This window comes from Acinonyx jubatus, chromosome A3, assembly GCF_027475565.1.
Source record: "Acinonyx jubatus isolate Ajub_Pintada_27869175 chromosome A3, VMU_Ajub_asm_v1.0, whole genome shotgun sequence".
In the NCBI taxonomy this organism is placed as follows: domain Eukaryota; kingdom Metazoa; phylum Chordata; class Mammalia; order Carnivora; family Felidae; genus Acinonyx; species Acinonyx jubatus.
Window position 1 is genome coordinate 39722776 of NC_069388.1, and position 17154 is coordinate 39739929.

At 36.9% G+C, this 17154-nt stretch overlaps 1 protein-coding gene across 1 annotated transcript in view; it reads left to right on the plus strand.

Moving 5' to 3' along the window:
* MACROD2 (mono-ADP ribosylhydrolase 2) overlaps nt 1–17154 on the plus strand; it is a 1987236-nt gene that overhangs the window by 1039297 nt on the left and 930785 nt on the right. The window lies entirely within an intron of this gene.

A 17154-nucleotide genomic window follows, 5' to 3' on the forward strand; every position in this document is an offset into this window, starting at 1 on the left:
TTTCTAGTCTTTGTTGCTTTTGGTCTTTATTTATTTGGTTTTTTTTATTTTTTATTTTTCATATTTTCTCCCCTCAGAGCGTCTCCCTTAAAATTTCTTGCAGGGCTGGTTTAGTGGTCATGAACTCATTTGTTTTTTGTCTGAGAAATTTTTTATTTCTCCTTCTATTTTGAATGACAGCCTTGCTTGATACAGAATTCTTGGCTGCGTATTTTTTTCTGATTCAGCACATTTAATATATCCTGCCACTCCTTTCTGACCTGCCAAGTTTCTGTGGATAGGTCTGTTGCAAACCTGATCTGTCTTCCCTTGTAGATTAAGGGCTTTTTTCCCCCTTGGTGCTTTCATGATTCTCTCCTTGCCAGAGTATTTTGTAAATTTGACTATGATATACCTTTTTGATGGTCAGTTTTTGTTGAATCTAATGGGAGTCTTCTGTGCTTCCTGAATTTTGATGTCTGTGTCTTTCCCCAGGGCAGGAAAGTTTCCCACTATGATTTGCTCACATATCCCTTCTACTCCTATTTCTCTCTCTTCCTCTTCTGGGACCCTTATGATTCTGATGTTGTTCCTTTTTATTGAGTCACTGATTTCTCTAATTCTTAAATAGTGCTTGTTTGCCTTAATCTCCCTCTTTTTTTCTGATTCATTATTCTCTGTAAGTTTGTCCTCTGTCACTGATTCTCTCTTCTGCCTCATCCATCCTTGCCACCATGGCCTCCATTCGAGATTGCAGCTCAGTTATAGCATTTTTTGTTTCATCCTGACTAGCTTTTACTTCTTTTATCTCCCAGAAAGGGATTCTAATCTATTTTCGACTCCAGCTAGTATTCTTATTATTGTGATTCTAAATTCTTGTTCAGACATCTTCTTGTATCTGTGTTGCTTAAGTCCCTGGCTGTCATTTCTTCATGCTATTTCTTTGGGGGTGAATTCCTTCGTTTTGTCATTTTGAAGGGAGAAAGGAATTAATTAGGTAGAAAAAATTAAAATTAAAAAAATAAAATTAAAAAAACATTAAAGTTAAAAAATTAAAACCAAACACACATACACACAAAATTGAAAATGATGCTAGATCCTAGGTGTGTTTTGGTCTGGGTGTTGAAACTGGTTTATTAGATTAGAGAAAAAAAAAAGGGGGAAAAACACAGGAAATTGTTTGAAAATTTGAAAAAATGAATATACTCAAGTAGACTAAAATGAAATGATGGAAGTAAAATAGAATTTGAAAAAAAATTACACAAAAGTAAAAAAATATATAGTAGAAAATATTAAATAAAAATATTTTTTAATAAAAATTGAAAATAAAACTGAATTTTTTTCCCTTTTTGTGTTCAAGAAAAAGAAAAGAAGTGAGAAAGAGAAAAAAAATCAAAGAAAATTGAATAGATGGACTGGCTAACAGACTGAAATACAAGTGAAATTACTTTGTTTTCTGCTAGAATTCAAACTGTGAAGTGCTTTATAGTCAGTAAACTAAACAGGAGGTGAGACTTGTGTTCTTGAAGAGCAAGGTTGGCCCAGTTGGGCGGGACTTAGTGCAATGGCTCCATTCTCCACTAGATGGTGCTGCTTAGCTTACTGTGGTGGATTATTGTAGTGCTGGTAGGTGCATATGCGCATGCGTAGAGTGGTGAAAATGAAGTCACCAGCCACCCAGCCTCTAGTATCAGAACACTGTTCTCCCCAATCAGCAATTGTGCACCCATCTTTGTCTTTGCGATGGAGTGTCCATCCACTCCCCGCTTTTACACCATCCCTGACCAAGCCCCAGGCAACATCTCCCTCCCAAGTTTTGTCTCAGATGTGGCTGTTCTTCTTGGCCCCTTTCTTCTGAGAGACTACAGCTTTGACCCATTCTGCCCCTCTGCAGAGGGTATCACTGAGCAATGGCCGGGTGCTGGCCACACCCAGGAACATTTGCAGGACCGTGCTGCTGCCAATGCCCAGATACTTCGGCTGGGTGCCAGCCCTCCCAGAAAAAGTTTGCGAGATAGTGTAGCAGCAGTGTTTCAGGGATTATGGAAAATCAGAACACACATCTGGCACCAGTCTTCACCCTTAATGACCTTGTTCCAGCACCAGCAAATGTGGTTGTTCTCTGGGGTCTGCTGGGACCAGGTGGCCTCTCAGCCTCCACCAAATGTCCTTCCAGCAGTGGAACCACTTCTCCCCTTGTGGCCTGAGAAACTCCTGGACTCCACTCTGCTCCTGGGGATTTGCCCTTCCCACCAGAACACTGCCAGGTATCGAGCTGTGGAGTTTCAGACTCTGCACTCCCCCGTTTATAGTCTTAATGGAATTTAAACCCTCTCCTTTCTCCTTTCTCCCTTTTTAGTTCAGTCCCTGTGGCTGTTTCCAATTTCCCACTTTCTCTACAGCTGCTTTTGAGTGGGGTGCTTTTCCCATAACCCACCCCTCCTCCATCCTCTTTCCACACACAAAACTGACTCCCTGCTCCCTGTGGCTTCTCTCTCCCTCAGTTCACTTCTCTGCACCGCATACCTGCTCAATTTTGTGGTTCAGGTTGTGCAGATTGTTGTGTTAATTCTCAGATCAGTTTTCTAGGTGTGCAGGATGGTTTAGTGTTGGTCTGGAGATATTTCATGGATGTGAGACACACAAAAAACTTCCATGCTATTCTGCCATGTTGGCTCCACCCTGTACATTATACTTCTAAAGTTAATGCTTACAAGTGCACTAATAGACTTTGTGATGTCCCAAAAGTCTAGTTGTTAATTATCTTTCTCTATGTTCAATTTTTAATATTTTTCATTTTTGGTAGAGCACACATTAGACAAATTTCCCTAATTAAAATCATGTAAAATGTGATTTCCTTGCCAGTTTATTGTGAAATTGTGAAATTTGTGAAAGCCAATGGATTTAATGACAAATGTAATCCTTAATCCTTTGAAGAAAATGGGGTGGGTTATGATTGCCAAAGTGGACCTAACATAATTGTTGAGTTCTAGGTATCCTCAAGTTTTTAAAACAAAGATCCAAGAAATGATCTTAGTGAAACAGGTCAGCCCTCTTTGAACCAGTTCTGTTCTATTGATACACTTCTTATTAGAAGTATGGCAGAAAGTGAAATAAAATGGTTATAGGAAAACATGTGCCTTAGCATGATGGCTATTTTAGTGTATAGCTCTTCTCTTGGGTGTCCTTAAATAGGCTGATACTGGGTTGAAGGGAGCCAAGATCATAAACCAGACATAAAGGACTCTAAGCACAAGGTTTGGAAAATGGGAGCTCCTTGGAACCATATTCTATTTGGCAGAAAGAAACACTGAATCAGCGTTTTCATTTTTCCACTCTGAGTGCATTGAATTTTCTGCTTGTTCAAGGTGTGGATCTTTCTGGAGAAATCCTAGGAATGAAGTCTATTCTTTATGTTTGCTAGAGTTAAAGGTCACAGATTCTTGTTCCTGGAGAACAAGGGCAATTCACTTCCTGTGTCTTAATAAAAATATTCCTATATTTAGTACTCTCTGAGGATATATAAAGTATTATAGCAGTCATGAAAAAAAAACGATAAAAGTAAAAGCGCACGTTGTTAAGAGTCCTAAGAATCAGAACTCTGATATCTCTAACTTGAATGACACTAACTGCTGTCAGGACAGGTAAACTAAACTTACATATAAATGTTTGTGGAGGGGCGCCTGGGTGGCTCAGTCAGTTAAGTGTCTGACTTTGGCTCAGGTCATGATCTTGCAGTCCATGGGTTTGAGCCCTGCATTGGGCTCTGTGCTGACAGCTCAGAGCCTGGAGCCTGCTTTGGATTCTGTGTCTCCCTCTCTCTGACCCTCTGCTGCTCATGCTCTGTCTCTCAAAAATAAATAAACATTAATTTTTTTAAATGTTTGTGGAATATACATTTTCTGGGCTCTTGTTCTGTTAGGTCATTTTTTCCCTCAGTATGGTTGCCATGAAGTCTACAAGCTTAGGCATGACTGAATCCTGTTGCATTAGGATGGACAGAAGGGAAGGATAGGAGACAGTGATGGAAGGGAGTATCATTTCTCAGTGCAGATGACCTTGCAGTGAGTCCTTTCTTTCTTACTGCAAATGGTCTCAGATTCAGACTACTAACTTCCCTTTCCTTTTCTGAGCCACCAAAATCCATCCTTTGCTGTATTTTTTTTCCCTCCAAGTCATGACACACTATTGGACTATCATTGCATTTCTTTCCCTTTCTACCCCTGAACAGACAGATACACACACACACAAACATATACACATATGTGGGTGTGCACATGCATACACACATATAAATGCTGTCATAGATGGATGGATAAAAGGAAGGAAGGAAGGGAGGGAAGGAGGGAGGGAGGAGGGAAGAGAAGGAGGATGGGGGAAGGAAGGAAGGAAGGAAGGAAGGAAGGAAGGAAGGAAGGAAAAGAAAAGAAAAAAGAAAGAAAAGCAAAGAAAAGCAAAGAAAAGCAAAGCAAAGAAAAGCAAAGCAAAGCAAAGAAAAGAAAAGAAAAGAAAAGAAAAGGAAAGTAACAAACATTAATTTAATTCCTGCTAGGACGTAAGGTATTACAACTATACAAAGTGATGAGCTTCTATTATGTATGAAAAGAAACATATACTTTAGTCATTGAAACAACCCTTTTTACAGAAAAAAACAAAAAACAAACAAATAAAAACCTTGAAATTAAAAAAGGATGAGCAATTTTCCATAGGTAAAAAGCTGACAGGTGGCATATTGGTCTGACTTAAAAGCCCTTTTCCACTACACCACGGCTGACCAACATGGGAAGCAAAGAGATAATAACAGGCAAAAATAGATAGGGACTTCCAGAGTTACCAAAGTCTAACAAAGTTCATTTATGGCCTCTCTGTTGAGATTATCTTTCTTGATCAGCAGACAGCTTTCCTTTTTTAAAGCCTAAGGGTAAACTTCTTCAAACCTTTTTGTTCCATCGTAGCCCAGATCATACTGTGCCTTCAAGAACTTAGATGAAGGAAATTTATTAAAAGAAAAAAACGAGAGGGAGTATTTTTTTTTTAATTTGATTGTTCTAGACATTTCAATGTTCTAGAATAGGATCAGCAGACATTTTCTGCAAAGGGCTGGAGAATAAATATTTTAGGCTTTATGGTCCTAGAGGCAAACTTGCTGACATTGTATATATATTTATATAGCAAAAGAAAAAACAAATCTTTACAAAATTTTTATTGCTGAAATTCAAAATATAATAATTGAATACAATTTTTTAAGTTTACATATTTATTTATTAAATATGTAATATTAATAAATAAATATTTATTTATGTGTGTGCACATGAACAGGGGAGGGACAGAGAGAGAGAAGGAGAGAGAAAATCCCAAGCAGGCTCAATTCCATGACCCTTAACTGACTGAGCCACCCAGGCACCCTATTAATTGAATATGTTTTTTTAAATATTAATTATAAAATAAGAAGAAAGGTCATTTACTGGTATCTAAAATACACAAAGAACTTTTATAATTCAACAGTAAGAAACAACAACCCAATTAAAAATTGAACAAAGATCTGATCAGACACTCCACTAAAGAATATATACAGATGGCAAACAAGCATATGAAAAGGTGTTCAACATCATATGTAATTAGGGAATTGCAAATTAAAACAATAATGGGATACCACTATAAACCTATTAAATGGCTAAAATCCAAAACACTGACAATACCAAATGCTGACAACAATGTAGAACAATAGAAATTCTCATTCATTGCTAATGGGAATGCAAAATTGTACAGCCACTTTGGATGAAACTGCCAAACTGGCTTCTAAAGTAGCTGTATAATTCTGCATTACCAAAATTGCTCCAAAAAATAAAGTCTATTAATTAAAGAAAAAAAAATATAAAAAGCCCACAAATCTGCAACTATGTATGCAACCAAGCAAAGTTGTCAGGAATAACTATCACATTATATGATCGATTCTAAATTATTCCAATAATGTTTTTGTACTGTCTAATTTATTTCTCACTAAAGAATTATATTGAATACAGGCAGCCTTGATAATTATGAGCCCATTATTAAGCATATGTTGCTATATACAACATTGGTTTTTTATCTCTGTGTTGCATAAACATGACAAACATTTTAACTCATCAACCTATAATTGCAGGGTCCCTACTAATGTAGACAACTCCACAGTAAATATCAATTCACAGTCTGAAGTATTTGGTATCTCACAGCAGAAAAGCTCCATTTCCAGGCTTCCCAATATTGTTCCCAATATTTTTTTGATGTTTTTATTGGTGGTAGATTATTTTCTTGTATCATTAAAGTTGGACAGGCCTTATTTTATGGAACTTTACTTTAGAGAGACTATTTGAAGTGGGATATACTATGCAATTTATGAATACATCTTTACAATCTTGTATTCATGTGATGTTCTCATTCATTCTTAATCTCTAAATCAAACATCCACAGAACAATTTCAGAGCATTTCTGCAGGCATTGGTGATATCTTCTAAAAAAGATAAGTACAAGACAACTTTGTTCTCTACAATGACAAGAAAGCAGCAATTAATGGGCCACTTTTATCAGGCTCCTGAAGGAGCCTGAAGGATGTGTACTGACTACATGCCCAGGTCGGTTTCCGGTGCCTGCACCTGTACTCTGGATTGAGGATACCATCGTTTGCTGAAGGTGGAACAGAATATTAAGAAGATAGTAAAGAAAATCTTTTAGCTGAAATCTTAAGAGAATCTCTGAACTGCTGTAAATGGATGCATAAGTTCACTCAAATACTTTTGAGTACCAGATGGGCATTTATATCTTTGGGAAAACTGCAGAAGGTTTACTCAGGGTCATCATTCACAAAGCCCCCCATGAAGGGAGGTTAGGGATTGTAATTCAATCACCACTCTTTGCTCATGGATGTGTCAGCCTAGACACTTCTCACAACTTACCCTGGAGCATCTAGGCTAACCTCTCTGGACCACAGTTTCTTCATCAGTCAAAGGGGTAATTGTGCTACAGCCTTAGAGAGCTACTGTGAGGATAAACTGACTGAACATACTAGTTTTTGATCAGTATAACTCATTACTATCAGAACATCCTAGAATTGTCACAAAGATTAAAGAAGCTTCTTTGTACTGTGTGTAGCATCTTGTAGGCTCTCAATGGTGGGGGCTTTTATTGTTGGTAAAATGCACTAAATTTGCCTCTCCTACTCTACATCGTTTGGGTGCACAGAACAGGAACTGTGAAGACATGTATTTAGTACCAAAAGAGATTTATTGGAAGTCCACCGTATTCTAGACATTTAAAAATTATTATTATTATTTAATACATAAAATTTTTCTTTGAGGCTACAATTTTATACCTACCATTCAGGTGAGAAAATTGAGGGGCTTTAAAACCATGAATCTTAACAAGAAGAAAGAGGAAGAGGAAGAAGAAGAGGTAGAGGAGAAAAATAAGAAAAGGAAGGGATAGAAGAAGGAAATTATAGTATAAGAACCATGTATAAACCTAATTAATTTAATTAGTTTGAGTATATGACTAACTTAGGAATGATTTTTAGGTTTGTTAAGCAGTGTTAAATATATTAAACTTCATAGTTGAAAATGCTTGTTAAAATATATGAGAATTTTTGATAAGAATCTGCATTTTATATTTATATTATACTTAAAAATTTTAACATTCAAAAACTCAGATTTTTTTCTAAACAAATGAAAGGTACAAAATTAATTTAATTATTTTATACTCAAACTATGGTTTTCTATAGATTGTAGCTAACACTGAAAAATGTCCCCCCTATTTAATAAGAGAGTGGCAATAGGAGATTGAGCCAGTTTTAACAGATTTAGTGCTGTAGGTATTTTCTTGAGAAACTATATCCACTGATTAAGAAATTGCTTTTCCCTTAAGGGAAATGAACTCCTGTCTAAGGGACCAATCTCCTCACAAGCAGAATTTGTAGAGAGTTCTTATTTCCCTCAATGAGGACACCGTCCAGGTTTGAATTACTTTCTTCATCCTGAGAAGATTTCACACTGTTAGCAAAATGAAAAATTTTCATCCCGAATGAGTGAAAATGCAATATCCTGAGTTTTCAAGTGTCACTTCCCTAATGTTAGGCTTTTTTGTTCACACATTTGGGGGTTTCAAAATACATATGACTAGATGAAATGAAAAATATTTTTTTCACAATGGGAATATTGTTTTCACAGTGAAAATCCTCCATGTTATTTCTGGCTGGAGAATTTGAGATCAAATTTTACAATTTTCATTGAATAGTAGCCTAATTTTTTGTTTGTTTATGGGAGAAAGAGAGATGTTGGTTATGTGTGTATAAACTCTGAGGGGACTATTATCCCTACTTAACTGATAAGGAAGCTGAGACTCAGATTTTATGTATAATATGTATATGTGTGTCGGGGTTTGCATATATAAATATATGTATACATGTGTGTGTATATGTATATGTATGTGATTCGCATTGGTGAAGTGACTGATTATATTTACATCATAATGTTAAAAGTTATCTTCTCTACATGGTTGCTATTTCAAAAGGTATATTCATATATATTTATTGAACATGAGTGTGTATATCACTGTGTTTCTAGAGCTTTGTTAAGAAGATAGCTTTTACTGGCTAAGAGAGTAAATCTTAAAAGTTCTTATCAGAGGAAAAAAAAATTCTGTAACTGTGTATGGTGATGGATGTTAACTAGACTTATTATGGTGATAATTTTGCAGTAGAAATCCCCCTCAACTTACGATGGGGTTATGTCCTGATAAACCTATCATAAGTTGAAAATATCATAAGAAGAAAATGCATTTAATATACCCAACTTACCAAATGTCATAGCTTAGCCTAGCCTACCTTAAACATGCTCAGAACACTTACATTAGTCTGCAGTTGAGTAAAATTATCTAACACAAAGCTTATTTTATACTGAAGTGTTGATTATCTCATGTAATGTATTGAATACTTGCAAACCAGATTTTGCTTGTGGGTGTCAATTTGTGATCTCTGGGCTATTTTAATGAAAAACTCATATCAGAAACGGATTGCTTCCAATGGAATGAAAGGCATGGGTCTCTCCCATGAGGTTAGTCAAACTATAAGCATGAAGGCAGAGTGTATGGCTGTCCTTTCTAGAACCATCTTCAGTGCCCTGTGCATGGCCTGGGACATAGTAGGCTTTTAATAAGCATTGTGTTGAGTGATCCAGTATTATCTGTGTCAGGATGGTGTCCACCTCTTTGCTTCAAAAAAGGAAGCTCTGGTGGCCTCATCTGGCCTTTGCCAGACCCTGAAGCATGAGCGAAAAGGGCACAGAGCAAACCTTTATTTACCTACACCCTCACCAACTCTCAGGTGATCTATATGATCTATATTATCAATAGATTTACATTATCATTTATGATAATTCAAGTAACCCCAAATGGCTAAATTCTGTGTGCCAAAGATCTATACAGCAGGGCTTCCCAACCTACATACTATTGACATTTTCAGCTGAATAATTCTTTAGTCTAGGGGGCTGTCCTGTTAATTGCAGGATGTTTAGAAGAAGCATCCTTGGCCCCTACCCACTCGATGCCAATAGCACTCCCAACCAAAACCATGTTTAAATATTGCCAAATGCCACCCTGGAAAAGGTCAAAACCCATCTCTTCTCCAACCCACTGAAAGGCACTGAATAAAGTAATGCATTAGTAAGAAGCAGAAAAGAGAAAGCTTGGATAATGAGGATAAATTCTGTGGGGCAGACATCTATTGTGATATCTTTGCACATTTATGTTTCTCTATTATAGTGAATTATCACAAGAGTCAAGTCAAGATAAAAAGTGTGCAATTTAAGTGCTTACTATTACCTAGGAGACGTTGTGACTCCAAAGTTTTATTGGTGTAGGTTAGTATTTCCCAAAAATCTTCCAGGGAGGACTTTAATTGATGTTCTGGAAACCAGCACATCCTTGGTCTTTTTCTTCTGAATGCGCATTAGTATATTAAAGATCTTTGGACATCAGTAGCTAAGAACAAATAAACATTTGCTGTTATTTAAGGTTACACAAAGTTCTTTAAGGAGACAAGATTCTTTTCTTACTAATATCCATCCAAGCCCTTTTGCTTTTCACTAGTTTGGAAAGTTCATAAATAGCATATATGTCATTTCCTCAGAATGTAAGGATTTCTAGCTATTCTGTTATCATAGATTCCCACATCATTTTAGCATCATGTTATTACATCCAGATTTAATTTGGACCTAGATAGAATTTTACTTAAGAAAGTAATTTGTTTGTAAATGATGAAATAATAGTTGTTACCGTCTTCACCTGTTCAGTGGCCATGATTAGACTCCTGAACATACTCATTCATATGACTCTCTCAATCAATGGCTCATTGCCTCCATTTCTGTGTCCTTCTGAGTATTTATTTATATGTTTATTTTATTATTAATATTAATAATATTATTATTGTTATTATTATTATTATTTTAAATATACCCAAGTAACTCTGCCAATTGCTGCAGGAGATTTGGAGGTATCAATAAAAGAAAATGATCTAGCGCAGTTGCATGGGGCCTAGCCAATAAGTAAAAGGTGCCAATATGAGTTCAGAGCCAAACTCATCAGCTTGCTTTAGCACTCAGTTTGGAGATAGCCTGGCCTATATGGGCTGATATCAAAGTGGAAAGAAACCTCAGAGTAAAGTGCAACCTGGAGAGCTAGTGAGAATGTTTTCTGCAAGCTCATCTTTACATGATAATAACAAAACTTAATTAAAAATCACTGGTATTTTCTCTATTTGTTTCCTCGGCAGAAAATTCAAATACCAGACTGTCTGGTTCAAAATTGAACACCTGGCAACCCTAATGATTTGGTTTGCACAATGATTTATGTTGGCAGATTCAGAAGAGTGGAGACAGTGGGGGTCGGGGTGGGATGAGCCCAGAAAGATTCAGGGGAAAAAAAGACCTTTTCCATTATTTTTACATTTTTAATTGGGTTAAAAATTCTTCACAGGAGAAGGAAATATTTTCACCTATTATTCTGTTTTATTATAGGCCTGTCCATTTCTCTTTCTTACTATATTTTTACTTCTTACCTTAAATAATAATTCCCTTAAATACTATTCATTCATAGTCTCTGCTCCCTGTCAGATTTGATTTGGGTGTTTTTGATTTGGAGCTCTGTCCTGACTCTGAAAAACAGCCACTGTGGTTGATTTACTTGGGAAATATAAGACCATAATAAGGGGCCAGGTGACTGTGAATCATAGCTGTACCACTTCTCAGTTGTGTAGGAAGAAGCAAACAAACAAACTTAATCTTTTTACCTTAATTTACCCAGACATAAATGGGAGTGATGATAATAATACCTGTTTTTGAAAATTTTGTTGGAAAGGATGCAGATGGCCAACAGACACATGAAAAGATGCTCAGCATCACTTTTCATCAGGGAAATGCAAATCAAAACCACAATGAAATATCACCCTTCCCCTGTCAGAATGGCTGAAGTCAAAAACACAAGAAACAAGTGTTGACGAGGACATGGAGAAAAAGGAACTCTTGTTCACCGTTGGTGGGAATGCCAACTGGTGTAGCCACTGTGGAAAATAGTATGGAGGTTCCTCAGCAAGTTGAAAATAGAACTACCCTATGATCCAGTAATCACACTGCTGGGTATTTACCTCCAAAATACAAAAAAACACTAATTCAAAGGGGTACATGCACCCCTATGCTTATTGCAGCATTATTTATAATAGCCAAACTATGGAAGCAGCCCCAGTGTCCATCAATACATGAGTGGATAAAGAAGATTTGGTGTGTGTGTGTGTGTGTGTGTGTATGTGTATACACATATATACACATATGCGTGTATAGTGGAATATTATTCAGCCATAAAAAGGAAGAAATCTTGCCATTTGCAACAACGTGGATGGAACTAGAGAGTATGATGCTAAGTGAAATATGTCAGTCAGAGAAAGGCAAATACCATATGATTTCACTCATATATGGAATTTAAGAAACAAGGAAAGGAAAAGACAGACGGAGAGAGAGACAAACCAAGAAACAGACTGTTAACCATAGAGAACAAACTGATGGTTACCAGAGGGGAGGTGGGTGAAGTGATGGGATAAATAGGTGATGGGGATTAAGGAGTGCACTAGTTGTGATAAGCACTGGGTAATGTATGGAAGTGTTGAATCACTATATTGTACACCTGAAACTAATATAACACTGTATGTTAACTACACTGAAATTAAAACTAAAAACTTAGTAAAAATAAGTAAATAAGTAAGTAAGTAAGTAAATAAATAAATAAATAAATAAAATGCCCCTTACGTAAGTGAAAAAAAATTGTTGTGAGGATAAATAGTCCCACCCCTCATTCTTGAGGAGTCCAGTGGAAGACCACAAATGGAGGCCTGCATATTCTCTCTAAATGTTTCAAAATTATAAACGATCCTATCAAGCTATTCAATAAACTGCATTTTGCCCATGTACTTTGCAAATATACCTTCAAAATCTAGAGATCTTGTTTAAATTAGAATTCTCAGACTTCTTAGAGTTCCACGTTGGAATATGGTGTCCCAGGGAGAACTGGCCCTCATCTCTCAGCTTACCCCCTTCTCATCCTATGCCCAGCTCTTTTTAAGGGTCTTAAATTCAAGGGCCTTTAAGTCTGTGTATGCACACCCCAGTTCACACCCCCAAACTATGTCTACATCTCTACCAAAAGGTAGGCCAAAGCCACTCCTGAGGCCTGGAAGTATATGTACTAAGGCACGGATTGCCCTTGGAGAAAAGACCTACGGAAGACGTCTGTGAAGGCCATGGAAGCAGATTTAAGGTCATTTCGACAGGGAATTCTTGGAACCTGAGAACCCAAAGAATGGTCCTGGGGCTGGACCTGGACAGGTAGAGGTCAACCTTCAGACAAACTGGCCTAACTGATTAGGACTCAGAGAACCATGTTATTGGGACCCAAGAGGTCTCTAAGAGACTCAAATCCATATGTCAGCCTGAGCTGGCAGAGCTCCCACAGTTACTGGAAAACTAGTGAATTTTGGCCTTCTCTCCATCTGGAAGTTTGCATTTTTAAAATGTCCATTCAGTAGCTTCTGTGGAAAAAATAGTTTGGTGCTTCCTTAAAAACTTAAACTTAGAATTATCTTCCTTTCAGCGGGGCCAGCTTACATCATATGGAGAGGAAGGAAAACTGGGGAAAAGGATAATTTGATAGAGTCTGCTATCCAGCCAACTGTTCCTCTTGCTCTCTGCCTGGTATATGCTTTGTACATTTTGTCTGCCTGTGACCCAGATATTTGCTCTTTCTCTTCATATACTTGAGGTAACCTTGGGAATGGGTTCTAGCACATAAACTGAAGGAGGTGGTCTTCACGTATGATGGGAGTGGCAGTGGTTGGTGCTTCTGATAAAATAACTGGAGATAAGCAAAACATCCCCACTGTAACTGTCTGACTTGTGAAATCTGTAGCTTCGGAATCATCATTCATCATTTTTGTCTTCCCAGACACTAATGGAAATTAAAATAAACACACCCGTTTGCATTTAGAAAAGATCCTCTACAGTGACAAGTTTCACACAAACTGTAACAGGAATAAAATATCCCCTGTGTTTTTAAACAGGTCATCCATTAAGGGCTCACCAGACACAAGGGAGTATTACAGTTAAAAGGTGGATAGGCTGTTGTTTAACCAACATTTCATTAATGAATGAGAGTTCAAATGGCAAATGATAGTCTAACAACATCATTTTATATTTGTGAAGATTAAACAAGACTCATGTTTCCCCCGTTTGGAGGTTTGCAAACTAAATCTGGCACAAAATGTACAGGAAGATAAACTCAAGAGGAACGTAGACTGTCACAGTGATTGATGGGCTGGTTTTCACCCAACAGTGTTTGAAAATGCAGATATCCTTAAATAAATGATGCTGCATGAGCCTTGCCAGCCTAGGGAATTAAAAAGACATTATTACATTTTGCAGAAGCAGTATAAGACTCTGCTACCAAATTTGATGATTGTAATTCTGTATACTTTCCATAAGACCTCGCAATGCATATGCTCTAGAAGAATGTGAGTGGCATCACCTTTAGTAATGAGGTTTCTGAGGTGTTACAAGGTGAGGCAAATCATTCTCCATGCTATGTTCCTGGAGATATAAACTGCGCAATCAGCAGTATGACTTTCTGGAACACTTTAGGATTCCACCCTCATGACTTTCCTTTCCTCCCCCTCAGTTTATACAGGGCTCTGAAGAGATTCAGTCTATCGTTGATAAAATTCCAGGGGGTAAATTATAAAATACCAAATTTACAGGTGATTTTTTAACAAGACAGAAAAGTACTCTCAAATGAATATAAATTGTAAAACTTTTTTTTGTCAAAATCAGCAAGTTATAGCATTTGTTTTTTGTGTTTTGATGGGCAGCCATACTCCTATCAGCAGGATCCCAGCCTGTTTTCATACTCTTGCCACTGTTGAATAGTGTAAAAAAAAAAATGAAATTGGTGTCAATTTGGCAGGCAAAAGCTGACATCATGTGGTTATTTTAATTTTAATTTATTTGATAATTTGTGAAGTTGAACACCTCAAGAAGGCTTATCTGAAATTTATACATCTTCTTAAAAGAATTGCTCATGATAATTAATATTTATATTTACTTATTGATTTTGTGATGAGATTAATAAAGATATTAGTTAATTTTCATATGTGTTGCAAATAATTTATTCTCATTTTTCTGTTAATTTTATGTCTCCCCCACTTTGGCCTATATAAATAACATTTATTTATTATAATCAATTTGTTATGTTTTCTATTACCTGTAGTGCTATGATTTGTTAGCCATCTCCTGACCTGGTTTTCGTCTAGCATGGTTTCATTTTTTGCATCTGTATCTCTCTGAAAGTTATTTTGGTGTGCCTTATGATGGAGAAAATTTTTATTTTTTCCTCAAATTATTAGTTAATTTTATTTTATATATATAAATTATATATATATTATATATATAAATTTTACATAAATTATATATATATATATTCTATCTTCCCTACTATTTCTTTATCAAGAGATACATATATATATATATATTTAATGTTTATTTGTTTTTTGAGAGAGAGAGCATGTGAACAGGAGAGGGACAGAGAGAGAGAGAGAGAGAGGGAATCCCAAGCATGCTCTATGCTGCCCGTGCGGAGCCCAATGCGGGGCTCGAACCCATGAGCCATGAGATCATAACCTAAGCCGAAGTCAGATGCTTCACCAACCAAGCCACCCAGGTGCCCCAAGAGATACATATACCGATTCATTAGTTTGTCTGTTTTTGTAACAGTATCAACTGATTTAATTATCTGATTTTCCCAAAGACACTGCAAACCTTTCTGTCAAGTCTCCCCATCCCCCACCAATCCAGTTGGAATTGAATGAAATACGTATATTGAAGAGAATTAACATCGCTCTAATATTGACTTCTCCCTCGTGGTAATATAGTTTTATATGTCTGTATTCAAATCTTACATTTTTGTGTGCATGCCCTTCTTAAGCTTTTGCAGTTTTCTCATATGTGTCCTTCACATTAAAAAAAAAAAAAAGTAGACTTAGGTATTTTGTGATTTTATTGCCTTGTTAATGGAATTATGTTTTCATCATATGGGAAAGTTACTATATTTTTTAATATCGATTAGGTATGGACTCAGTTTTTAAAAAGTATAGAGTAAATATAAGTTGGGAATTAAACATGAGCATGCAAGAATTGTTTTTATTTCAGGACACCTGGGCAGCTCAGTCAGTTAAGTGTCTGACTTCTGATTTCAGCTGAGGTCATGATCTCATGGTTCCTGATCTCATGATTCATGAGATCTAGCCCTGCTTCAGGCTCTGTGCTGGCAGCCAGAGCCTGCTTAGGATTCTCTCTCTCCCTCTCTCTCTGTCCCTTCCCCACTCCTGTGTGTGCAAGTGCGCTCTCTCTGTCTGTCTCTCAAAATAAATAAACTAAAAAAAAAAAGAAATATCCTTATTTGTTTATTTTCTTTAAATCAAATTTGGTATTACCTCAAGTCTACCACCTACCCTTCCCTATCCCTATAGGGAAATATCAGGAAAATAGATCAATTCCAGTCCTTATGGAAACTAGAAAATGGGGCATAGCCTAATTTCATTGTGAAGGCTATTGAGACCATCAGTGTCACACCATTATGACCACATGAAGATGTGGACATTTCTGCTGTGGTAATACCAAGGGGCCATGGGACCTTTATGTAGCTGAGAGATACTACTCCAAGAGTTGATCCTGTTTTAACCATTATCTCACCTCCCTGGGGTCTTGCCAGGGAATCCTCAGGACTTGCAAACTTGTTTCCTTTCTTAGCCATGGGTATTTTTCTCTTTTGTACTGCCAGCCTTGCTTCCCCTTTTCTTCCTACCATAATTCTTTTTTAGGACATCAGGCTTCAGTGAAAAAACAAACCAGACAGGTCAGCAATCTGCAGGCAACTTTTGCTTTCAGGGCAGCAACATTCAAGTCTAAGGCAAGGAGAACGGAGAATTATTTGACTGTCTCTTCCAGTATAGAATAGAGGAGTGAGAAATGGGGAGTGGGGTGGGGAATAAAGCACAGATAAGTACTTCAATTGATTTTATTGACCTATGTGTGTAAGTTGTATGTATATTTGTAATTATTCAACTTACCAATCTCGTACGTGTTCTTATAAATTTATTTTCCTTTTCCTTAGAGCTTCTAAGAAATTATATTGGGAATAACATTTTTTTCATATTTAACTATCCATATTCTTTTCTTTCAAGAGTTTTTTTAAATTTTTTTTAACGTTTATTTTTGAGACAGAGAGAGACAGAGCATGAACGGGGGAGGGTCAGAGAGAGGGAGACACATAATCTGAAACAGGCTCTGTGTTAGCACAGAGCCTGACACGGGGCTCGAACTCACGGACTGCGAGATCATGACCTGAGCCGAAGTCCCTGCTTAACCAACTGAGCCACCCAGGCGCCCTCAAGATTTTTTTTTTTTTTTAATGTTTATTTATTTTTGAGAGAGAGAGAGAGAGCACAAGTGGGGAAGGGACAGAGAGGGAGGGAGACACAGAATCTGAAGCAGGCTCCAGGCTCTGAGCTGTCAGCACAGAGACTGATGCAGGGCTTGAACTCACGAACTGTGA